The sequence below is a fragment of the Ambystoma mexicanum genome, chromosome 8 (assembly GCF_040938575.1).
Source record: "Ambystoma mexicanum isolate Mex_15411 chromosome 8, UKY_AmexF1_1, whole genome shotgun sequence".
Taxonomy (NCBI): domain Eukaryota; kingdom Metazoa; phylum Chordata; class Amphibia; order Caudata; family Ambystomatidae; genus Ambystoma; species Ambystoma mexicanum.
Window position 1 is genome coordinate 1088531340 of NC_090929.1, and position 26657 is coordinate 1088557996.

General features: G+C 43.5%; 2 pseudogenes; both read left to right on the top strand.

Moving 5' to 3' along the window:
• The first annotated feature begins 3372 nt into the window (after positions 1-3372).
• Positions 3373-5377, top strand: LOC138473185 (interleukin enhancer-binding factor 3 pseudogene; annotated as a pseudogene).
• A 17280-nt stretch (positions 5378-22657) lies between these two features.
• On the top strand, positions 22658-25176 carry LOC138473738 (interleukin enhancer-binding factor 3 pseudogene; annotated as a pseudogene).
• The last annotated feature ends 1481 nt before the right edge of the window (positions 25177-26657 follow it).

Sequence of the window (26657 nt, forward strand, 5' to 3'; positions counted from 1 at the left end):
CCAAGACTGTGAAGACACTTGGTGCATTCATAGAGGCTGAACTTACTATGAAAACCCAATTCTCACACACCTGCTCTTCTTGTGGCTACACAACAAAGCGTATTAACCAGATATGACCTTTCGTCTCAGCCAGCAGCTGTTCTCTGCTAGCCACCGCCTTAGTGAACTGGAGCTTGGACTATTTCAACAGTCTGCTGGCTGGTACCTTTCAAGCCAATTTGCACTCTCTTCGGGTCTCTCAAAATGGCGCAGTTCGCACCATTCACGGTCTATCAAGATGGAACCATGCATCTGACGCCAGAAGGGAACTGCACTGGCTTCCAATAAGACATTGGATGACCCACAATATCCTGGCACTGTCTTATATACAGCCCCAAAATACCCTAAGGATCAGACGAAGGTGAAGAAACCGGCCTAACCAAGGTACATGCTTGTCAGGTTTGGCGGCACAATCGTCGATGTTCAGGCTCCTCTAGCTTGCAATGCTCTCCCTGGGTGTATAAGGCCAGCAGGCACAATCAGTCTCTTCAAAAAACTTGTTAAGCACCCCCTGTTCAAAAACCATGCTGAAGAGCTACTTTTGGCAGCAGTCTCCTCTCTTGGCACTGACCCCCTTTACTGCCTTGTACATGTCTTTGGCCCTCATTACGACCCTGGCGGAGATCATGGTGCAATTTGCACCATGGAGCATGGCGGAAAGCTGCCAGCACCGCCATGGGGGTTGGCGGATTTACCGCCCCATTCCGAGGTTGGCGGGGCGGTAAATCCCCATTCCCCATTTTGCCCTTCCCCATTCCCATTTTTGCCCCATAGGGTATAATGGGAGTGGGGAAGGAGTTAATTACGCCACCGTAAATTACGGTGGCGTAATTAACAACAAGGTCCCGTAGCGCCATGGATTTTTCCGCCCGGAAAAATCAGGCGTAAAAGGCTCCATGGCGCTACGGAATCTCGTAGTAAGGCGGAAGGGTACGCCATGATTTACGCTGCCGTAAACCCTCTCCGCCAGGGTCGTAATGAGGGCCTTTCTGTTTTTGTGCACCCTGAGGCCCATGGGCATGTGGCGCTTTATACAAATTAAATAATAATAATAACAATAATAATATGCTCTAGTAGAGGTCATCAGGGATAGAATTCAGGGAGTTGGCAGCTATTTAGGTGCTGCTTGCAGCCTAGAAGACCCTGGTTAGCTTGACATCAACAGCTACTAGGAGCTATTTTTGGCTCCCCAGGTCGACTGAAACTGAACAGATATACCTATGTGAATTTTACTCTGTGTGTTTGGGACAATCTATAGACATTAGGACAAAACTATTTGACATTTAAAGCATATGGGGTCCTCAATAATGGAGAAAATGATATGTTTGCATCTTATGTGGAAATTAGATATGCGTAACACTATCTACTAGCTCGTCATTCCACAGTCACTGGTTAATGCTCGATACCCAGGAGCTGCTTTTAGCTCCTGCTTATCCAATCTGAGTTTCGATCCCTGGGTCGTGCATGCACCTAAGAAAAAAACGTAGATGAAACTGATGCAATTCTAAATAGGGTGAAACGGGTTAATAATGTGCAAGCTAAAGAATGCGGATATAGGGGTCCAATTGTTAATGAAAGAAATAATGGTGGAAAAAGTGACCTGAACCGAGGATGGTACAAAGCCCGGATTGCGTGACTGTTGAACTTCTCACTGCTTATGGGGTTTGGAGTGCAGTCAAGGTGCTAACAGTGCAAAGAAAAGCAATGTTCAGTGGTACTCTTCACATAGCACAGCAAATGCAAATTTAATTGCCCCCCTCCAAGCCTTATAAAGACCCCCCCAACTTTGTGTTTCTCGTATAGCCGGCTGTTATTTACAGCTGTGTTCAAACAGAGAGAAAAGCGTGCTTTTGGCTACTGTGTAAAATTATCATGGCTTGAGACTGAGAAGAGAGGACAAATCCCAGAAGTTGTGTTTAACTTAGCGAGCGTATTTCTGTAGTCAAAGGCGCCACCATAGTTCAACTGTATTGCACAGATATGCACCAGGACAGGGTTCGAAATTGAGATTCGATGAGCCGGAGCTAAAACCAGCTCCTGGGTGTCAGACATCGCCAAATCACCAAGGAGGCAGGAGCTACCGCTGGGAACCAGGAGTGAGTATGCAGCACGAATGAATCTTAACTATGTGCATATCATGTTTGATTCATTGTGTTTAAATGTGTACTAGATGTGTCATAATTCTTCTATAGTAGCATTCTCAAATATTAAAGTTAATGTGCATGTTTGTAAGGCACAAATTGCCTAGGGAGCCAAAAGTATCTACTTGTAGCTGTTGCTTTCAAGCTAACCAGGCTCTCCTAGGCTAGAAGCAGGAGCTAAATAGCTCTCCCTCAATTTCAAGCCCAGCAGGAGAAGCACTGCGCATGTGAAAGACAAACGTGCAGTATGGAATAGGAGGGGTTGATGCCAGCTGCAAAGTAAGTTATACCTAAACTGCAAAATACCTTTTACCAGAAAATGTTTGCTATTGTTTGTTCTAAGCACCAGCAAATTGAATGATGGACGGGCACCGAGTGTGGGAAGACCCAGGGACAGCTCTCTGCCAAAGCTAAGACACTGCTTGAGGATATACGTAAGTCTGGCCCTTAGAGCATAGCATAGGCACAGAGAGCAGCGTGGCCGCTTATTGATTGATGCACCCCTGTAAAATGCAATGATAGACAAATCTGGGATGATCCCTGCATCCAGTTTCCAACGGTCCCCAGTCATCACAAACACCTGTCTCCAGTCCTGGCTTTTTATTTAAAGTCACTTTACATGTTGGAACTTGTGGGCCCATATTTGTAATGATAAACACATAACATGGCCAAGCATGCAAACTGCTGTTTAATGCAAAGCCTGGGCTGGATACATGTGATCATAACGGCATGTAGTGAGTTGTGAAGTATGATTTAGCTACTCAAGGAGATAACAGAGAGGACTTCTCATCCATGCCCCAAAGGTCTCAGGTTGCGAGCGCAACAATGGAAAAGTTTGGTCTGTTTAAAATCCTGCAAGAACTGCAAACAAAACGAGAACGGCAATGATATCCCAAAAGTTACATTTAAAATGTATTAAGTACCACATTGGAAAAGAAGTAACATGGAGTGAAATTAAGAAAAAAAAAAAGTGGTCCACCTAGCCAAAATATTTGGCAAAAGCTAAGCGACGCCTTCCATAGCGTTGCACATACATAGCTTGATACAAACAAGAACAGCATTGGGCAGGCCATTTAATCTCGTCCCACCTGCATGAGTGTTGGTGATGTCACAAAGGTGGCTCTGTGATCCAGCTAGCTGCGACTAAGCTGCCATGTTATTTCCTAGGGGTTATTTTATAAGAGGACTGGACCACACAGATTGTACCCAGCCTTCAGGATCTGGATCATTGGCCTTCTCAACACATCAGAGTGTTTTATTTAGACATGGGTAAAAAAGTTTGTCTGGGCCATAGCTTGGGAAACAACGGACACCGCATCATACCCTGCGAAGGCTAGGAATTGCCCCATTGGGTTGCTAGAAACAATGCATCTTTTCAAAAACGACAGCTGCCAGATCATGGGCATGTACTCTGTCTTGTACCCGACCAAGGAGCAACTGCAGGTTATTCAAGATATGCTTTTACTCACAGAAGAAGCTCTCCAAGGTGTGTCTGACATGGAGCAGTGAGAGCTGGCTGTTCTTCAAGAAACAGTCCAAGATGGTGGTACACCTAGGGAGGATGACTCAGAGCAAATTAATGACGAAGCGGGAGAGCCGAGGGCAGACGAAGAAGAGGAAGCAGCGGGGGAGATCGATGCAGTGGTGGGGGAAGTTGTAGATAGAGAGAATGGTGTAGAAAGTGATGAAGAGGAAGGAGATGGCACAAATGCAGAAGAGGGTACCGAAGTAGAAGACGAGGCAGAGTTAGGAGATGATGCAGAAATGGAATATGACACAGAAGAAGAGGATACCGAAGAAGCAGGTGATACAGATGAGGACAATGTTGAAGATGATGCAGAAGTGGAGAATAACACAGAATGGAGGTTGGTGTTGGCCAGGACGCGGGCATTGTGGAAAGAGACCATGGCATAGAAAGGGATGATGGTGCAGACACAGCAGATGATGCAGTTAGTGAGGGTAGTGCGGAAGCACAAACCCGTTTAAGATACGTCCTTAGGCAGGAGGCAGAGATAATATTGAATGAGACTAGCACCCATGGAGAGAGACAGGCACCTGGTAATCGGTCCACAGCCCATCAAGGAGAAACAGAAGTACCACGAAAAAGTACTAGATCCCTCTTGGGAGTCATGCGTGTGGGTCTTGTTGCAAAGGGGCTTTTGCAAAAATGTGACATTGATCTTGAACTGGTTCTCCTATGCAGGGATATGCCTACTGTTCGGCTCCTGAAGAAGGTAACTGCCTATCTTAGAGGGCAGTTTTATGTCTTGAGTGAAGAGAGATACACAATTATGGCGTGTCTCCCGGAAGCAGCTATTGTAGTCAAAAACACAATGCAACCCCCTTTTACAGTGACCATCAGAATGGCTTCACCATTGGCTGAAAAAGATACAGAGGAAGACACAGGCAGCATAATGCGGTCATCCAGCGACCCTTATGATAGTCTGCTCAGACAGAAATGCTGTGCTGCCTTGAGGGCTATCCGGCGTGCCAGACGGTTCCAGGAAAGAGCAGGTGCACTAAAATCATGGGTTATAGTAATTTCTATACTCAGGCACCTCTGTTCCCGTATTCCAGCTTGGGCACCTCTGAGAGGGTGGCCCTTTGAGCTTCTGTCTGAGAAGTTGATAAGAACAGTCAAAAAACCGATGGGGGCAGGTGAGGCCCTGAGAAGAGTGATTGAATGCCTTGCATCGGGATTCCTCATGCCTGGAGGTCCTGGGCTCCATGATCCCTGCGAGGAAGAGGTAACTGATGCCATTGGTCATCTTGACATGGGACAAAGGGAAGACATAACTATGAGTGCCCAGCATGCTCTGCGTCTTCTAGCGTTTGGCCAAATTAACTGCATTTTAGGAACAAACAGACTGACCTTCGAGAAGCTTCCTTCTAAAACACCTTGCACCCGTCAAGGTTTTAATTACACCACACAGATTCCTCCAAGCGTCACCTTCACTCGTGGTACACTTAAGCGCCCAAGGGAAGTAACAGAGCAGGCGCATGTGAAGAAGAAAAAGAAAATTCACAAACATACCAATCCGAAAGGAACGAATGATCTCATGAGACTGAACCTGCTAAAGCCAGGTCTCCACTACAGAGAGCTTACCAGGGCGGGCCCGGACCACGCACCCGTTTTTAGATTTGCAGTGGCGGTTGATGGGAATGCATTTCCAAAAAAGCCGCCAAATACAACTTAGTGCTAAATGTTTTGCAAGCCCTGGCTCCTGAAGTAGAGAATGAAGACACCTCTGGCTCTGCAGCCTCGCCCGCTTTAGAAGGGTCTGCCACAGTGAACGCGAAGGTCACCAGTCTTGCCAAGAGCCCAGTGACGAAACTCAATGACAAGAGGCGTGGTCTGAAGTATAGACTCATCTCGGAGATGCACAGCAATGGCAGCAGTCACTTTGTGATGGAGGTGGAAGTTGACGGGCAAAAGTTCCTGGGTGCCGGCACGTACAAAAAGACGGCCAAGGCGCGGGCTGCGCTTGCAGCACTTGAGGCTTTGGAGAGGGCCCCGGCCAAGGCTACTACAAGGGAAGCTATCGCGCACTGGGCGGGGTCAACCGCTGATTTCACAAGGGGACGTGTTGACGACAGGGCCGAACTATTTGGGACGAACATCGGCAATATTGTGAGCTGGCTTCGTAGTATGATTTACCACTGATTAGTGAAAGTAATAACGCAATAGAGCATGAACAAACGTATTGTTTGCATCATCCTTTGATGAGTTGGTGTCAAAGGACAAGCCACCTACATCCTAGCATTGGTATATTCTTAAAAGAGACATGGAATAGATAAAATTATAACAAAACATGAATTTCTCTATGATTTCTCTCATGTATTGGTCAAAGGCATTTACTGGGCGCAAACGGAGAAGGTATTTTTGCAATTAGCGGCATACTATAACACAAATATATGCCTAACGCATTTTTGTATACAATACATGGAATGTGTTGCAATCGAGTGCTTTGATTATTTGCTGCAATATATTCAAACCTTAAAAGCAACCCCTTCAATGCTTAAAAAGGCATAATTATTAACCTATTAATTGTTAAAACTAGCAAAAGTCTAGTGTTGGGCAAGAATTAAAACCTGTACAGATGTTTCCAAATATCTTGGTGTGGTTTATAAACAGATGCATAGAAAGTTCCTTCATGGCAGTCGGTAAGACATTAACAAGCCACCATCATAAATCCGTTTTGTCGCAGTGTATGTCCTGAGTGAGCACTTTGATCAACCACGCATTGGTAAGACAGCCCTTAAGTGCTAAGAGCGTGTATGTTCATCCTGTATTCCCATAAGGAATCATTATAGGCTCTGCCCACTCCTGCAGTTAAGTAAAAGGAACTTCTGCTCCCTTACCGTGACTGTCAGATGAATACGACAGAAAACCATACAGGGACTTGGTGCATATGTTTACACACCTCATCAACCGCCCGTTCACTGGAGCGTCTGAAGTGAACGCAGCAGGCTCTCGTTCCATTTCAAGGACTTGGAGACGAGTACAAAGGGTGGCGCAAGTTTCAGTTCTGAAGAGCACTATTCAAATAAATGATTTGAGTGTATTCACAAATCACCTGCAAAGATTTTGCAACCTCATGCCCCCAAATATCCTTCCAGAGCCATTCATTTTAAGGGGTGGTTTGGGGGTGGTGCAGGGTTCCAGGGCAGATATAAGCAATATTTAAAAAGTCAGGATTAAAGGCTGGAGGAAGTGAAAGGTAGGAAAGAAGGGATGGTAGGATGGGAAGAGTGAAGGTGAGGTTGATTCGGAGAGTTAAAAAAACAATTCTGGGCACCTGTGAAAGTTTGAAAACACAAGCGAAACTATTTCCTGCAAATAATTTGTGTACAACTTAAATTGATTTGACTAAACAATTTTTGAAAAGACGTCAATCTGTACCCATGCCAGGACAAATATATCAAAATTAATTAATGAGTCGTATATACAAAATTTGACATATATTTGTACATTTAAATGATTCACAATGAATTGCAGTAAAACCTCCATCCACAAATTCAAACATATTGTGAAAGACACACAATTGCAAAACACAAAAACAAACCTGCAGCTTGATAAAAAAAAAAAGTGCAAACAATAATGTAGGATCAACTTAATGAAGAGAAAATAGGAACCCAGAATTCTGATGTGTGTTACCCATCTATGGTGCTGGTCTTGGCGACCCCTAGAAGGGTAATCCTGGTAGTTCCTTAAAGAATCACTTTGAAGTTTTGTTTAATATTCTGTTAGGTACGGGTAGATATTTTCTGCATGAAATCCCAGATGTCTTATTTTTTTTTTATAGTTTATGGTATTTCTTGGAGATGGTTCTGGCTCTGAAGTCATCTGTCTCTTTGTTGATCTCTGCTAGTTTGTCTTTAGCGTTTTGGACAGTGCTGTTAGATGGAAATAATCTCTCAGCTTCTTCAAGCCTGCGTTGCATCTCGGATTTTACTCTCTGGGCTGTAGTGATGGTAAGGACCATCAAGTTGCGGCTGCATTTATTCTGCATGTGGCTGAAGTTGGTTTGGTACTGTCATCTAAAAAAAGGGCTGGGTCATTGCGCACTACCAGGTCAGAGGGGAAGATATTAGCTTTGAGACATTCCCTTAAATAATGGCTGTGGAGTTCAGTCCTAAAACACTTCTTTTTAAGTTCAATCAAGTTCTCAATCAAGGATTTATTGTAAAAATGTGTGATCCACCTGTAGGGTTAAACAATGAGGGACCCTGAATGATCTCTTGTTTAAGTTCTAGCCTGCAACTGACCGTAGGTACTTCAAAATGAATCAGAGACCGTAGGTACTTCAAAATGAATCAGACAAAAGCAGCTCTTCCAATGTCACCAAATAAAATCACTGTCAGTTCATCACAGCAGACTTCTGAAAGTTTTCCAGATAACAAAGCACATTCATCTATACACTAAGATGTATAGGTGGGTTAATGCACCTGCGGCAGAGATCTGCATCCAACAGGTTTAAATCAGGGTAAGGTTGACTCCATCTTTCATCCTTCTAAAGCCAGCACAAGTGGGTATTATCATGGATGACCTGCGCCCTTGTAGGTCTGGGGCAGAGTTTTCCACATGTCAAGCATGCCTGAATCTGCTCCACATTCTGGGGTCGGAAAAGTGAGCAATGAGGGGCAATGCATAATGGGCATTTGGGCGGTGTTCCTCCATTATGCAGAGGTCAAACCTGACGCAGACGGCTCTGCATGACACGCCACCTGGTTTCTTCAGGTATGTATTTCCCCACAGATCTCTATGAGAGATGGGGGGCTGCCCTAGATGTGGGTCTGAAGATACTGCATTCCTGATGGCTCTAAGCCCTGGTTCAGAGCTCCGGCTCATATGTGGGCACACGCGTGTCAGGTTTGGAGTACCAGCATGCACAAAAATGAGCATGTGGGGCTCCAAATTCGAGCTGCTGTGACCTATGGGATTATGGGGGTGGTGCTCAGTGTTAAAATCAGTAAATTAACTTCTCTCCCGTTTCCTGATCCCCATTTCGAACCTTGAACGGAACTGCATGAGCCCAGAGGAGCAGAGCCAAGGAACATGGCAGGAGGGTATTTTTTTAAAGATGTATTTCTGTGTAATGTTTATGATCATATATGAGTGTGAAGTGGGGGGCTAGGGTGCTTACATGGGTTTTGGTGAGTAGGCTATTTTAGGGGAGAAATAATGTTAAGGCAGTGAGAGTGATGCTGGTGAACAAAGTGGCACTGAGGGTAAAATTGGGCACAACTGGGCAGGGAGAAGGGAAGTGAGGCAGAATGTGGCACTGAGGGGAACATTGGGGGATAACTCTGCACTGATGTGTAATTTGGGCAGAACGTGGCACTGGTGGGGGGAGGGGTTATAGGGACAAACCCTGGCACTGGGGGCAAAATGGGACAGAATTGTTTACTGCAGAACAAAATAGGTCAGAAATGGGCATTGGAGGGTACACTGGGGCAGGGTAGCGCTGAGCGACACATTGGGGCAAAACTGGGTACAGTGGGAGAAAATGGGGCAAAACTGGTCAGTAAGAGGTGCATTTGGTTAGGGCACATCACTGAGGGGCACACTGGGCAAGACCTTGGCACTGGTGGCGGGGCAAATGTGAAATTTGATATTTTTAATGTGCTCCCTTCCTTGATGGCTATTTATCTCTTGTCCGTATTGTGTCACTGCAAGTTTCTCTTAATGCTTTTAAAATCAATAAACACAAAACTAAAAAAAGAAATGTTACACTTAAGTGTAAAAGACTATTCAATGCTTTCGCTGCTGTGGATTTGTGCTGTACTTTCAATAACAGTAGTTAATGGATCTTATATTTTCTGAAGGGTTTTGGACAAATCAGAGCCCGAGATGTATTCCTACTAAAAATAGGATGTGTCCTTTATAGGACGTTCAGGAGTAATGTTGCAATATCCAAGACTGGTAAAACATGATTTCAAACCATGCGTAAAACCGGTAGAAAGTTTTTTAAAACATATCTCTGGCCCAGGACTGGCACACTCTGAGTTCTGTGGGCGGGTGCCGTCCCGCTTGCCAGGTCCGACCTGGCGGGTGGAACGGCACCTGCCCGCAGACTTTAGCGGTAGCACTGGCACCATTACGGGTGGTGCCGTTGCTACCGTCTTCCCCATTCCCATTAAGTCCAATGGGACTCGAATGGGAATGGGGAGTTCCTTTTTCCGGACAGTACAACCTTGAATGGACATTCCTTTATTTTGGACTATTATACTTCGCTTTTGGGGTTGCTACTGAACCACATTCATACCCTTCTTGAGAAAATAGCCTTCACTTGACTCACGTTACCATAAAAGACAAAGGAGGTATATCCTTTAGCTCTGCCTATTTTACCTTTATGATTGTGTTGGCTCTTGTTTTGTAGAGGTGTGAGGGCTGAGTGGGAGCTTTTAGCTTTACTCATCCTCTTACTCCTGCAGAGCAGAAGTCAGTTTGTCACAGATGGGTTGGGCATGGTTAGGGTAGGAGAGTGGGGTGGTTTGAGAGGCTAGCTACATACCATGTTGCTCCTCATGGATAGAAGCACTAAACCACGCTCAGTCCTATATTCTAGAACCTACACTTGAGTGTACTTCCCCCATCTCACCCCCTGTGGATGGGTGAGCATTTACAAGGTCAGTGATCTTTTTGAGGCCACTTAGTGGCCCTGTTCTAATAGTCTTATGTTTTAACTCACGCTATCAGCATCCAGCCACTCACTAATGAAGTATCTGGTGTCCCACGCTAGGGGTGCCCCAATCCTGTTCCAGAAGAAGGCAGACCTACTCAATATATCCTGCTGAAACATCTAAAGGCATCAGGGACACTGCAAGCGCCTAACCAGTAGTGACGTCGACTAAGGATTGGTTCAGTAACTAAAGATGATGAGCAGGACACTTTGACTAAGGATTGGTTAACTGACTGTTCTAATAACTAAGTGTCAAGAGCAGGACAGGACAACGTGTTTGCTTTATAGGAACAATCTAGGAATCCCTGGGATGAATTAGTAATCCCTATTAATCCCTAGCAAACCATACTCATTATACTCAATATAAACACATGGGTTGCACATACACTTGGTTGGAATAGGTTCTAATAGAAACCAAGAGCACACTGCATATATGTGAATATCTGGACATTGGTAATGCTTTGCGTATTTATTATGTATATAAGTCATTTGTAAAAAGTCAAGAATACAAGAGGTATTGGTTCATCTAACTTGTGTAGGGGTTCACCTACCGATCCCGTACAGAATCCATGTACCTGTTTCCTTTCCTTTGTTGTGTCTATGTGACTTGAACAAATGAATGCGGCGGACTTGCACTTAATGTTGGGTGCTTTATATCCTCTCCCTGTATATTTGTATATATATTTTTGTAAATTGAGTAAGCCGTACAACACGAAGGTGCCATAGAATCTATTGAAAAAATGAACATGACGAGAAAATAATTGTATGTCATGATGACAATAGAATCTACTGAAAAATCATTGTGAATAAAAAAGAAAAAGCAGGTGATGTTTGAACCCTCTAAAAGAGTGTTAAAAAAAGTATAATTACCACTAGACTTTTGCAAAGTCTATTTGACTAAAATAAAAAAAAGTGGGCATTAATTGCTATACATGGTGCAAACAGTAACACAAAAATAGGTGGATTTCGATTTGTATTATTAGGACACTTCTTGTTATATAAGTACTTCCTGCCCCAAGTCCTAATACAATAAGGGTTCCCTTTCTTTATGTTTTCTAAATTTGTTTTGGGTTATTACAAACCTTTACAAAAAAAATCCATTTCAAATAAATAAGCAAAATGTCTAAATTTCACAAAACAAAATGCACAATCTTTCCAATAACACATTAAAACATAAAATTACATTCATTCCTAACTAAACATTTCAAAAGGAAACTAACAGATCCTAGAACGTATCAGTGAGCTCCCCCTATACAAGTGATAACATAAAAAAGAAGTAGCTACAATAGGGATATTTCCTTTTCAATAAACTTTAAAAAGGCCACTAAGGCAAAGATTAGTGCTCTCCCTTGTCCTTGCCTCATCCGATTCCATAGTGATTCCATACAATCGATATAGTCAATATTCACAAATCGCATCAACAAGGTGGTTCTAGTATCTCTAAAATAAGGACATTCCATTATGAGATGCTTTAGAGTTTCATTAGGTTCAAAACAATTTGGGAACCGACATTTCGTAGTCTGACAGTCAATACTTGGATACCCCCAATACCTTTGTTCTTTCTAGCGTGTGGAATTGATTCCTTTTGAATCGCATGAAATACATGCGTGCGGTATTACAGGGAAATATTTCTAGATAAGAACAACAACCATCCCTTTTACGAGAAAACTTTGCATATTCTTTGTATGTACTAAACATAGTTAAATGTGGTTTGAGAGGCACCTTACATCACTAGCCGATAGGGGCCTGTACCTTGTTTGGAAGAGATCTACTGAAAATATGGTTTTGGTGGCTGCGGGGACAGCATTCCAGTGGAATGGGGTGGTAGGGAAAAAGAGCGAAAGTGGGAGGAGGCACAAGGGAAGGCAGAGGACTGAGGTTCTTAAGGGATGAGGAGCGAAGAGTTTGATATGGAGAGTGCAGTGATATGTATTCAATGAGGCATTTGGGGGCAAGACCATGGATGGCATTGTAGATGAGTAGCAGGAATTTAAAGACTTAGAAACTGGTCTCCGTTATTAAGCACGTTATAAAAGAATAATTATCATAGTAATAAAGAGGGATACATTTTATTTGTGTGGAAAGCCATCCAGCATTGTAACAGGGGTGGGGAAAGGTGGCAGAGGATCAGGGTATATTGAAAAGGGTGCACGTGTGAAACTGAGGACTTGCTGAATGGGAACAAACATATAGGGGGGTATACCAGGAGTTGGGCCAGGCTAGTGCATTAATCACATTTTTCCGAGCATGAGAGTAGAGATAAGGGTTTCAATTGAATGGTGTGCGAGTAGATTTTTCGAATGTTCAAGAAGTTGGCTCTGGCTGCAGTGACAGTGGCCATGATGAAGTGGAAGAGTTTCAGGAGGCTGCCAAAGAGACTCCAAAGGTTGTAACCCATAGGAGGCTATGGAGGTCCGAGGCGGGGGAGATAGGAGAGGGGCGAGTGAGGTTGACATTAGAGGGTGGGAGAAGGAGTTCTTCCATCTTTGAAAGGTTGCGCGTGAGGCAATGTAGAGCCATCCAATGTCAGATGACATTAGGCAGTTGGTTATTCAGAGATTGCAGGGGTGACAAAGGGGGAAAAGGTAACATCTGAGGGTTGTCTCGGGGGAAAGCATCCACGCCATTACGCCTTCCAACGGGGCTAAAATTGCAACCGTATGGGTCCGCTCCAGTTCACTGTCCCTTAAGGTGCAGGCCAGCCCCCCAGGGGTACCATTTGGTGCAGACTGTTGCCGGCTCTGGCATATGGGGCGCGCTCACCTTATGGCCACGGGACAGCTTGGGGTGGCCGGTGGATGTCTTCTCTGGCACTCAGCTTCCTTTTCTTCTTTCCTGGTGCACCTTTTCTTTGCTCCCTCTTTCTTTTCTCCTGTTCCTTCAACACACGACCTCAAAGTTCTCCAACAATCCTCGTCGCCCATGTTAAGTTATTGTCTTGGGTCAATGAGTGTGTCAGACTGCACGTAGGTATATCAGGACTTTATTAGGTTGACACAGGATGTAAGTATACATGAGGTAAATAGATTAAGTATACAAGGAGGGAGAGACATCCACCGGCCCCCTCATCATCTAAGCCCAGGCCCCAACTGACTTTGTGGAACACCCAGACACAGTTCATCCATAACATTCCACACCAACATTCTGTCAGGGGCTCATACACACAGATCTATCAAGCAGGAGGGAAAGCACAAACATAGCAGATGCCCATAGCAGATAACATTTTTCCACAAATATGCAGGTCTAAGCTCCCACTGCAACAAGGGGCTATGTCAAGCTCTGTCAGATAGTGAATGACTAAAAGAAATGGGTGGGTCCCCTTGTAGGAACTCTCCATGGATTGCAATGCTCACAAACAGCGAGTCGCAATTAAGGCCTGGAAAAGTTGTAAAAAGTTTAGAAACAAAGTTAGAATGGTACTGGGAGCGGAGGAATGGCACAGTTTTCACTTGAAAGTCCCTAGAGTGGATGAAAATGTAATTTAAATAAGTCTGCGAAGCGGACACAAGGTCTAGTCCACAGACTTTGAAACTGCTGGATGGTGGGTGGAATAATATTTTCATGTAAAGCATGTTTATTGTACTTTCATATATATTCTGGAATTATTAACAACTTCCATACAGTGATGTAGCATTTTGAAACATTTTGACTTACAAAAACCATTGAAATTCAGTGAAAAAACATTGTTAAAGGGACATTTTGGTTACATTGCACTAATAAAAACCGATGAAATTCAGAGAAAAATCTTTGTTAAAGGGACCTTATGGTTTCAAGTAAAATCGAAAAATCCACAAAATCCGGCAGTTATGGTAAGTTATGGAACCATAATACATGCCACCACCATGCACTGCTAAAACTAACACCCAGGACATCAAAGATGACATCACAAATGGCATTATTTATGACATAACTGATGACATCACATATCATGTCAATTCTAATGAAAAGTCCCTACAACGGGTTCTGTTTAAAATTTTGCTAGCAACATATGAAGGGTGATCGGGAGACCTCTCATGAACTACTCCATGTATCAAAAAATGTACTTATTCAAAATGAAATGATATACTGAAGTGCTGTTAATACAGCAATATAATACATGCACATAGGCAATGTCTAAACCATGGACCTTTGAAGTACAGTATTTTTAATCTGGTAATATTGGCCAGTGCAATCATAAATTGAAGCCTATCAGAATCTTGACTAATGATAAACCTGGAATTAACAGCAAACAATACAAGAATTACTACACATGTGTTAGTACAAAATATACATAAGAAGAGCACCAATGCATACAAATCTGAGGCACATCCAGGAAAACTGTAGTTAGGAGGAAAAACACACCAGCACCCAAAGATGACAATATGATTAGAGGTCATCATCATGTATAAAAATGAATTATGTGTTTGGGGACTGATTACTGTTCCATGTATGTGCACCATTAGCTCAGGCCAAACCCTAAGGAAAGTACCTTAAGAACGTGTAGACAAATTGAGGGTTGGCTGATTAGCTGCATGCTCGGGTAAATAGTATGTGATACCCTTTGTTATTATTAAAGTTTGATAGCTGCAAAACGTTTATGGAGCAGAGACCCTCCCCCTTGCCTCAACAATTTGAAAATATGAACTAATTGGTCACTAGGTTTGTGCGCTTACCTTCCAGTATATTGATAAACAAGTAATGTCACAGTAAATCTTATATTCGGTAATGTATTGGTTGCGCTTGGTCAACCGACACGTATGATTTACTGTGACGTTTCTTGTTTATAAATATACTGCAAGATAAGCGCAAAAACCTAGTGAGTAATTAGTGCATAGTACCGTAAGAACATGACTAGGTAAATGTCTAGATATACAGCACCTTTAAAATTTTACAATTCTCACTGTCACTGAACAAAAACAACTGGCCCATATATGTGATGTCCTCAGTGATGTCATCAATGATGCCATTTATGATGTCATCTATGATGTCCAGGGTGTTAGTATTAGCAGTGCATGGTGGTGGAGCAAATTATGGTTGCATAGCTTACCATAACTGGTGAATTTCTTTTTATTTTTTTATTTTACTTGTAACCATAACGTCCCTTTAACAAGGTTTTTATGTTGGTTCACCTTTAGGGAAGACACACTTTCACATCTATCTTTTCCACCTATTTTGTGGATTACATTTAATAATTCCTAGAGTGGAATGCCAGTCCCGGTTTCAGGGCCTACAATGGCACTCTCTCTTTTTTTAAAGAAGGAAATAGTCTACAGGCTAACCACAAAGAAACTAGGAATGTGAAGGAGGAGAAAAATATGAGATTCCGAAAGACAAGAAACAATTTCCAAGAATTTCAAGAGAAGCTGATATATGCAACAACGTGGCCTGCAGGGAAATTACCTTTTTAGCCAGAATGTTATGATACCTGAACATGGAACAGCGCAGAATCTGGGAAGGCTTCTATCATGCTTAATAAAGAGCAGTATAGGCCAGAGACCCATTGAGGATTTAATACGGATGAGAAGCGACAGAGCAGGTGTCACACAATACAAAAAAATAATTTTATCAATACTAAGGGAAGTCACATCACACAAAGGTGGCCATTGGGCTGTTATGGATGTCTTTCAGACAACTTCAAACAAAGCCTTGACCCTTCCTGCCAGTACACATATGGCGGTATTACATACATCCTCATCAGGGGTCTTGCTGTCCCTTTCCCTCCTGAACACCTGTTCTGTTTTGAAACATGGGGTGGAGCAGACCATCTGTCTGAGTTTGCCCCAGATGTGCTGGCAATCACTGAAACCTGGCTCAATGGGTTTATAGCCATTATTGACACATTATCCCTTCTACCTGATTCTGATCCTTCGTGCAGACCGTGCAGGCCAAAAGAGTGGAGTGGCCCTCATGTTTAAAAAACAGCTTGACTGCCATCTGGTCACTCATCCTAGCTCCGAGGGCTGAGAAACCCTGTTCATAAAAATGTAAATCAATGCTAAAGTTTCCCTGAGTGTCTTGGTCATCTACAGAGCGCCAAGGGATATGCCTCAGTTCGAGGAGCAATTTCTCAAACTTCTTAATCATAGTATCAATGCCAAGACTCCTCTGATCATTCTCAGAGATCTGGACCTATGGGATGAAGGCCCACTCGATAGGCAAGGTTCTTCCTTAATTAAGGCCCTGCAAATCATTGGATATTCACAATAAGTCAAAGGTCTCACACACATCCAGAGACACACAATGGATTGGGTCATAACACACTTAATGTACCTCTCTGATATTTAAGTCAACCCAGGCCCATGGTCCGATCACTATTTAGTGAATGTACATGCTCAGTTACTGGCATCACCCCCCAGAATTGATTCTTTGCCCAGAATCGAAAAGAAAACTAGGAACTGTAAAAATGTTACACCTGCTAAACTATCTGAATTGCTGTCGTCCAGGCTACAGTCTATGGACAGTCTCACCAATTCATCCAACCTGGTGACACATCTCACAGCCACTATTAGCTCTGTTATAAAAACTCTTGCTTGTGTGAAAGTTGAAAAGATTAAAACAGAGACCCATAAGAACACATGTACAATAATGACATCATCTTACTTAGACGTACCAAAAGATCTCTCAAAATGGAATGGCCCCAATCTCTCAGCGTCTATAAACTGGCACTGAAAGAATTTAAAACAGCCATTACTGAAGCTAAATCAGCCTACCTTAAAACCAGAATTGTGAATGCTCGTTCAAGCTCAATCAAACTTTTTAAAATCCTCACTGAATTTGAGGATAACCCAGCCATTAACCATGACATGGTATAAATTCGTTTTCAAAAATTGATTAGCAGAGTCTGCAAATTAAAATATTTTTGTTTAGCAAACAAACCTTTTTGATTACCAATGTTGTACTAATATTTCTGATGTCACCGGAAGCTATTTGTACTGAAGACATAAAATGAGCAACATTTATGTGGACCACTGAAGTAAGACATCAGTGACATGAGTCTGTAATGAGTCTGTAAAATGTAAGGGTTTGCTGCATGAATGGACACTGGTTTGCAATTATTTGAAAAGGAGATAGCTTTTCATGCCTAGCACTCCCACACAAGTCTTTGGCACTTTTAAGAGCAAATGATTACTGCTGCACACTCTCTCCATTAGCCCCTTTGAAAATGCAGTGAACAGGAAAACAAGAGGGTGGAGAGAGCCCTGAGGTCGAGAGGAATGCAGGGTGAGCTGTGCTTTCAATGAATAGGGTAATTTAAATAGCTAGCTCTGCTACACAAATGTCAATTTAATTAGCAAACCTACAGAATAGCATAGCAAATTGCTATGCAAGAATGCTTATTGTATGCCTTGCATGATCATACTAAAGATTCAGCATGGTGCCAGGCCATTCACAATTAATTATCTTCTAAAATTCTTTCCCATATACAGACCACATCATACACAAAAAGGTAGAACAAAAACCCAGGTGGGGTTAAGCACACATTCTTTTGACAGGGAGGAGAGGACTGGAGATGCAGTACACCAAATCTAAGTACAAAAAATTATACTTTTTTATTTTTATTATTTCATGATCAATAGCAATTAAAAAACATATACCAACATTTCGGCTTGAACCAAATCACAATGACATACACATGACACATAGCCCCAAACACATTTATACAAGGTACAAGCTAATTGCACCTAAAAACAATTCTCAAATATAAATGGCCCTTGTGACCACACTTACTAACGTCAACACATAAAACATATATCTATATAATGACCTGATTGCATCAACCTAACCCTACATGTTTCAGACCATAGTCCTGTGAATGGAGGACCTTCCTTAGCGATAATAGAAGTCAAATGTAACGTGGAGGTGGACAATAGTACACTCAACACCCCAATTCCACAAGCTTCAATAGAAGAGAGCGCTCAGGTCTGAGATTGCAGAAATATGTAGCTTCGATGCAACAAACTTCAAGCGCAATTCCAGGCTAACAATCTACAATGCATGTAAATTTATTCCCGTATCACACATCAGTTATGATAGTCTTCGTCAATTCAATTGGGACCTCGAAAATAGGTAATTCCATAAAACATCAGGGACCAATTCGACTCCGAGAATCTTGCACACATCAATGGCCAGAGAATGTAAATATATAAATGTTAAGGCTCGCAGTCGCCCTTCCAGTACATTGTATCCAGCCAGTCTCCTATTTCTTAATTCTCAAAGTGCTCAATGGTCAGCATCTAGAAAAATACTCTAAAAGTCACAAGGTTGCCACAGCACAAAATCGAGAAACGATCCCAGTCATCTGCAAAGGTCCACAAGCCGTGCCAATATACCGACCATCAGGGACCTACAAGGGTGTACCACCGGGCACAGAGTGACTCCATCTCCCTCTCCCGATGACAACGCACCTATACTAATAAAGCAATCTTCAACTTTACACACTGTTCTGTGGCCGAAACCTATAAGATTATACTTGGTAAAAAACCAACATCTTGTCTGGGAGACAGCTGTCCTGCCAATATTCTCAAAGGTTCACTCGAGTCACTTGTCCCTTGGATAGCCAGACTAATTACACTTTCCTTTAGTGAAGGCCTGGTTCCACTATCCCTTAAAGAGGCCTGGATTACACAATTTCTCAGGAAAAGTAACCTGAACCCAGCAGTGGCTAAATACTACCGGCCCATCACAAACTTGCCCTTTTTCCTACAATTCAGGGCTTTATTGAAGAACATGGCATCCTGGGGGCACGCCAGTCAGGTTTCAGAGCTAAGCATGGGACAGAAACCGCTACGCTGAATCTTAAATCCACCTTGGCCAGCATAGTGGACAGGGGACATCCTGCCCTGCTGATGCTGTTAGATCTCTCTGCGGCCTTTGATCTGGTCAAGCACTCCTTTTTGGTGAGCAGACTAAGGGACCAGGCTAGACTGCTCAGATGTGGCGGCTCGATGGATTACATCCTTTCCTGGGCCACGCACTGTTAGAGTGGCAGTCGGTGATGCAAGTTCCACACCTACTGCCCAGAATTGCGGTGTCCCACAGGGCTCGTGTATTTCTCCAACACTCTTCAATATATACATCACGTGTGCATTATAGCAACTATGCCAACGACACCCAGGTCGTCCTCGAGCTTACTGGTGATTATGTACAGGATTCAGGCACCATCAACAAAGTGTATGATGCAGTTCAGAAGTGTATGGCTGATAACCCACTAGCCCTCAGAGACAAAACAGAGCTCTTGATCATGGCTTCAAGTCCGTGGCTGAAGAAACATAATCCAGCATATGGTAGCTTCAGCATTGCTGGCATCACCATCAGTGTAGCCAAGAGTGTGAAGACACTTGGTGCATTCATAGAGGCTGAACTTACTATGAAAACCCAATTCTCACACACCTGCTCTTCTTGTGGCTACACAACAAAGCGTATTAACCAGATATGACCTTTCGTCTCAGCCAGCAGCTGTTCTCGGCTAGCCACCGCCTTAGTGAACTGGAGCTTGGACTATTTCAACAGTCTGCTGGCTGGTACCTTTCAAGCCAATTTGCACTCTCTTCAGGTCTCTCAAAATGGCGCAGTTCGCGCCATTCACGGTCTATCAAGATGGAACCATGCATCTGACGCCAGAAGGGAAACTGCACTGGCTTCCAATAAGACATTGGATGACCCACAATATCCTGGCACTGTTTTATATACAGCCCCAAAATACCCTAAGGATCAGACGAAGGTGAAGAAACCGGCCTAACCAAGGTACATGCTTGTCAGGTTTGGCGGCACAATCGTTGATGTTCAGGCTCCTCCATCTTGCAATGCTCTCCCTGGGTGTATAAGGCCAGCAGGCACAATCAGTCTCTTCAAAAACATGTTACGCAACACCTGTTCAAAAACCATGCTGAAGAGCTACTTTTGGCAGCAGTCTCCTCTCTCGGCACTGACCCCCTTTACTGCCTTGTACATGTCTTTCTGTTTTTGTGCACCCTGAGGCCCATGGGCATGTGGCGCTTTATACAAATTAAATAATAATAATAACAATAATAATATGCTCTAGTAGAGGTCATCAGGGATAGAATTCAGAGAGTTGGCAGCTATTTAGGTGCTGCTTGCAGCCTAGAAGAGCCTGGTTAGCTTGACATCAACAGCTACTAGGAGCTATTTTTGGCTCCCCAGGTCGACTGAAACTGAACAGATATACCTATGTGAATTTTACTCTGTGTGTTTGGGACAATCTATAGACATTAGGACAAAACCATTTGACATTTAAAGCATATGGGGTCCTAAATAATGGAGAAAATGATATGTTTGCATCTTATGTGGAAATTAGGTATGCGTAACACTATCTACTAGCTCGTCGTTCCACAGTGGTAGCTCCTGGTCACTGGTTAATGCTCGATACCCAGGAGCTGCTTTTAGCTCCTGCTTATCCAATCTGAGTTTCGATCCCTGGGTCGTGCATGCAACTAAGAAAAAAACGTAGATGAAACTGATGCAATTCTAAATAAGGTGAAACGGGTTAAAAATGTGCAAGCTAAAGAATGCGGATATAGGGGTCCAATTGTTAATGAAAGAAATAATGGTGGAAAAAGTGACCTGAACCGAGGATGGTACAAAGGCCGGATTGCCTGACTGTTGAACTTCTCACTGCTTATGGGGTTTGGAGTGCAGTCAAGGTGCTAACAGTGCAAAGAAAAGCAATGTTCAGTGGTACTCTTCACATAGCACAGCAAATGCAAATTTAATTGCCCCCATCCAAGCCTTATAAAGACCCCCCCCAACTTTGTGTTTCTCGTATAGCCGGCTGTTATTTACAGCTGTGTTCAAACAGAGAGAAAAGCGTGCTTTTGGCTACTGTGTTAAATAATCATGGCTTGAGACAGAGAAGAGAGGACAAATCCCAGAAGTTGTGTTTAACTTAGCGAGAGTATTTCTGTAGTCAAAGGCGCCACCATAGTTCAACTGTATTGCACAGATGTGCACCAGGACAGGGTTCGAAATTGAGATTCGATGAGCCGGAGCTAAAACCAGCTCCTGGGTGTCAGACATCGCCAAATCACCAAGGAGGCAGGAGCTACCGCTGGGAACCAGGAGTGAGTATGCAGCACGAATGAATCTTAACTATGTGCATATCATGTTTGATTCATTGTGTTTAAATGTGTACTAGATGTGTCATAATTCTTCTATAGTAGCATTCTCAAATATTAAAGTTAATGTGCATGTTTGTAAGACAGAAATTGCCTAGGGAGCCAAAAGTATCTACTAGTAGCTGTTGCTTTCAAGCTAACCAGGCTCTCCTAGGCTAGAAGCAGGAGCTAAATAGCTCTCCCTCAATTTCAAGCCCAGCAGGAGAAGCACTGCACATGTGAAAGACAAACGTGCAGTATGGAATAGGAGGGGTTGATGCCAGCTGCAAAGTAAGTTATACCTAAACTGCAAAATACCTTTTACCAGAAAATGTTTGCTATTGTTTGTTCTAAGCACCAGCAAATTGAATGATGGACGGGCACCGAGTGTGGGAAGACCCATGGACAGCTCTCTGCCAAAGCTAAGACACTGCTTGAGGATATACGTAAGTCTGGCCCTTAGAGCATAGCATAGGCACAGAGAGCAGCGCGGCCCCTTATTGATTGATGCACCCCTGTAAAATGCAATGATAGACAAATCTGGGATGATCCCTGCATCCAGTTTCCAACGGTCTCCAGTCATCACAAACACCTGTCTCCAGTCCTGGCTTTTTATTTAAAGTCACTTTACATGTTGGAACTTGGGGGCCCATATTTGTAATGGTAAACACATAACATGGCCAAGCATGCAAACTGCTGTTGAATGCAAAGCCTGGGCTGGATACATGTGATCATAACGGCATGTAGTGAGTTGTGAAGTATGATTGCGCTACTCAAGGAGATAACAGAGAGGACTACTCATCCATGCCCCAAAGGTCTCAGGTTGCGAGCGCAACAATGGAAAAGTTTGGTCTGTTTAAAATCCTGCAAGAACTGCAAACAAAACGAGAACGGCAATGATATCCCAGGAGTTACATTTAAAATGTATTAAGTACCACATTGGAAAAGAAGTAACATGGAGTGAAATTAAGAAAAAAAAAAAAGTGGTCCACCTAGCCAAAATATTTGCCAAAAGCTAAGCGACGCCTTCCATAGCGTTGCACATACATAGCTTGATACAAACAAGAACAGCATTGGGCAGGCCATTTAATCTCGTCCCACCTGCATGAGTGTTGGTGATGTCACAAAGGTGGCTCTGTGATCCAGCTAGCTGCCACTAAGCTGCCATGTTATTTCCTAGGGGTTATTTTATAAGAGGACTGGACCACACAGATTGTACCCAGCCTTCAGGATCTGGATCATTGGCCTTCTCAACACATCAGAGTGTTTTATTTAGACATGGGTAAAAAAGTTTGTCTGGGCCATAGCTTGGGAAACAACGGACACCGCATCATACCCTGCGAAGGCTAGGAATCGCCCCATTGGGTTGCTAGAAACAATGCATCTTTTCAAAAACGACAGCTGCCAGATCATGGGCATGTACTCTGTCTTGTACCCGACCAAGGAGCAACTGCAGGTTATTCAAGATATGCTTTTACTCACAGAAGAAGCTCTCCAAGGTGTGTCTGACATGGAGCAGTCAGAGCTGGCTGTTCTTCAAGAAACAGTCCAAGATGGTGGTACACCTAGGGAGGATGACTCACAGCAAATTAATGACGAAGCGGGAGAGCTGAGGGCAGACGAAGAAGAGGAAGCAGCGGGGGAGATCGATGCAGTGGTGGGGGAAGTTGTAGATAGAGAGAATGGCGTAGAAAGTGATGAAGAGGAAGGAGATGGCACAAATGCAGAAGAGGGTACCGAAGTAGAAGACGAGGCAGAGTTAGGAGATGATGCAGAAATGGAATATGACACAGAAGAAGAGGATACCGAAGAAGCAGGTGATACAGATGAGGACAATGTTGAAGATGATGCAGAAGTGGAGAATAACACTAGAATGGAGGTTGGTGTTGGCCAGGAGGCTGGCATTGTGGAAAGAGACCATGGCATAGAAAGGGATGATGGTGCAGACACAGCAGATGATGCAGACAGTGAGGGTAGTGCGGAAGCACAAACCCGTTTAAGGTACGTCCTTAGGCAGGAGGCAGAGATAATATTGAATGAGACTAGCACCCATGGAGAGAGACAGGCACCTGGTAATCAGTCCACAGCCCATCAAGGAGAAACAGAAGTACCACGAAAAAGTACTAGATCCCTCTTGGGAGTCATGCGTGTGGGTCTTGTTGCAAAGGGGCTTTTGCAAAAATGTGACATTGATCTTGAACTGGTTCTCCTATGCAGGGATATGCCTACTGTTCGGCTCCTGAAGAAGGTAACTGCCTATCTTAGAGGGCAGTTTTATGTCTTGAGTGAAGAGAGATACGCAATTATGGCGTGTCTCCCGGAAGCAGCTATTGTAGTCAAAAACACAATGCAACCCCCTTTTACAGTGACCATCAGAATGGCTTCACCATTGGCTGAAAAAGATACAGAGGAAGACACAGGCAGCATAATGCGGTCATCCAGCGACCCCCATGATAGTCTGCTCAGACAGAAATGCTGTGCTGCCTTGAGGGCTATCCGGCGTGCCAGATGGTTCCAGGAAAGAGCAGGTGCACTAAAATCATGGGTTATAGTAATTTCTATACTCAGGCACCTCTGTTCCCGTATTCCAGCTTGGGCACCTCTGAGAGGGTGGCCCTTTGAGCTTCTGTCTGAGAAGTTGATAAGAACAGTCAAAAAACCGATGGGGGCAGGTGAGGCCCTGAGAAGAGTGATTGAATGCCTTGCATCGGGATTCCTCATGCCTGGAGGTCCTGGGCTCCATGATCCCTGCGAGGAAAAGGTAACTGACGCCATTGGTCATCTTGACATGGGACAAAGGGAAGACATAACTATGAGCGCCCAGCATGCTCTGCGTCTTCTAGCGTTTGGCCAAATTAACTGCATTTTAGGAACAAACAGACTGACCTTCGAGAAACTTCCTTCTAAAACACCTTGCACCCGTCAAGGTTTTAATTACACCACACAGATTCCTCCAAGCGTCACCTTCACTCTTGGTACACTTAAGCGCCCAAGGGAAGTAACAGAGCAGGCGCATGTGAAGAAGAAAAAGAAAATTCACAAACATACCAATCCGAAAGGAACAAATGATCTCATGAGACTGAACCTGCTAAAGCCAGGCCTCCACTACAGAGAGCTTACCAGGGCGGGCCCGGACCACGCACCCGTTTTTAGATTTGCAGTGGAGGTTGATGGGAATGCATTTCAAGGTACTGGGTCTTCCAAAAAAGCCGCCAAATACAACTTAGCGCTAAATGTTTTGCAAGCCCTGGCTCCTGAAGTAGAGAATGAAGACACCTCTGGCTCTGCAGCCTCGCCCGCTTTAGAAGGGTCTGCCACAGTGAATGCGAAGGTCACCAGTCTTGCCAAGAGCCCAGTGACGAAACTCAACGACAAGAGGCGTGGTCTGAAGTATAGACTCATCTCGGAGAGGCACAGCAATGGCAGCAGTCACTTTGTGATGGAGGTGGAAGTTGACGGGCAAAAGTTCCAGGGTGCCGGCACGTACAAAAAGACGGCCAAGGCACGGGCTGCGCTTGCAGCACTTGAGGCTTTGGAGAGGGCCCCGGCCAAGGCTACTACAAGGGAAGCTATCGCGCACTGGGCGGGGTCAACCGCTGATTTCACAAGGGGACGTGTTGACGACAGGGCCAAACTATTTGGGACGAACATCGGCAATATTGTGAGCTGGCTTCGTAGTATGATTTACCACTGATTAGTGAAAGTAATAACGCAGTAGAGCATGAACAAACGTATCGTTTGCATCATCCTTTGATGAGTTGGTGTCAAAGGACAAGCCACCTACATCCTAGCATTGGTATATTCTTAAAAGAGACATGGAATAGATAAAATTATAACAAAACATGAATTTCTCTATGATTTCTCTCATGTATTGGTCAAAGGCATTTACTGGGCGCAAACAGAGAAGGTATTTTTGCAATTAGCGGCATACTATAACACAAATCTATGCCTAACGCATTTTTGTATACAATACATGGAATGTGTTGCAATCGAGTGCTTTGATTATGTGCTGCAATATATTCAAACCTTAAAAACAACCCCTTCAATTCTTAAAAAGGCACATTTATTAACCTATTAATTGTTAAAATTAGCAAAAGTCTAGTGTTGGGCAAGAATTAAAACCTGTACAAATGTTTCCACATATCTTGGTGTGGTTTATAAACAGATGCATAGAAAGTTCCTTCATGGCAGTCGGTAAGACATTAACAAGCCACCATCATAAATCCGTTTTGTCGCAGTGTATGTCCTGAGTGAGCACTTTGATCAACCACGCATTGGTAAGACAGCCCTAAAGTGCTAAGAGCGTGTATGTTCATCCTGTATTCCCATAAGGAATCATTATAGGCTCAGCCCACTCCCGCACTTAAGTAAAAGGAACTTCTGCACCCTTACCGTGACTGTCAGATGAATACGACAGAAAACCATCCAGGGACTTGGTGCATCTGTTTACACACCTCATCAACCGCCCGTTCACTGGAGCGTCTGAAGTGAACGCAGCAGGCTCTCGTTGCATTTCAAGGACTTGGAGACGAGTACAAAGGGTGGCGCAAGTTTCAGTTCTGAAGAGCGCTATTCAAATAAATGATTTGTGTGTATTCACAAATCACCTGCAAAGATTTTGCAACCTCATGCCCCCAAATATTCTTCCAGAGCCATGCATTTTAAGGAGTAGTTTGGGGGTGGTGCAGGGTTCCAGGGCAGATATAAGCAATATTTTAAAAGTCAGGATTAAAGGCTGGAGGAAGTGAAAGGTAGGAAAGAAGGGATGGTAGGATGGGAAGAGTGAAATTGAGGTTGATTCGGAGAGTTAAAAAAACAATTCTGGGCACCTGTGAAAGTTAGAAAACACAAGCGAAACTATTTCCTGCAAATAATTTGTGTACAACTTAAATTGATTTGACTAAACAATTTTTGAAAAGACGTCAATCTGTACCCATGCCAGGACAAATATATCAAAATTAATGAATGAGTCGTATATACAAAATTTGACATATATTTGTGCATTTAAATGATTCACAATGAATTGCAGTAAAACTTCCATCCACAAATTCAAACATATTGTGAAAGACACACAATTGCAAAACACAAAAACAAACCTGCAGCTTGATAAAAAAAAAAGTGCAAACAATAATATCGGATCAACTTAATGAAGAGAAAATAGGAACCCAGAATTCTGATGTGTGTTACCCATCTATGGTGCT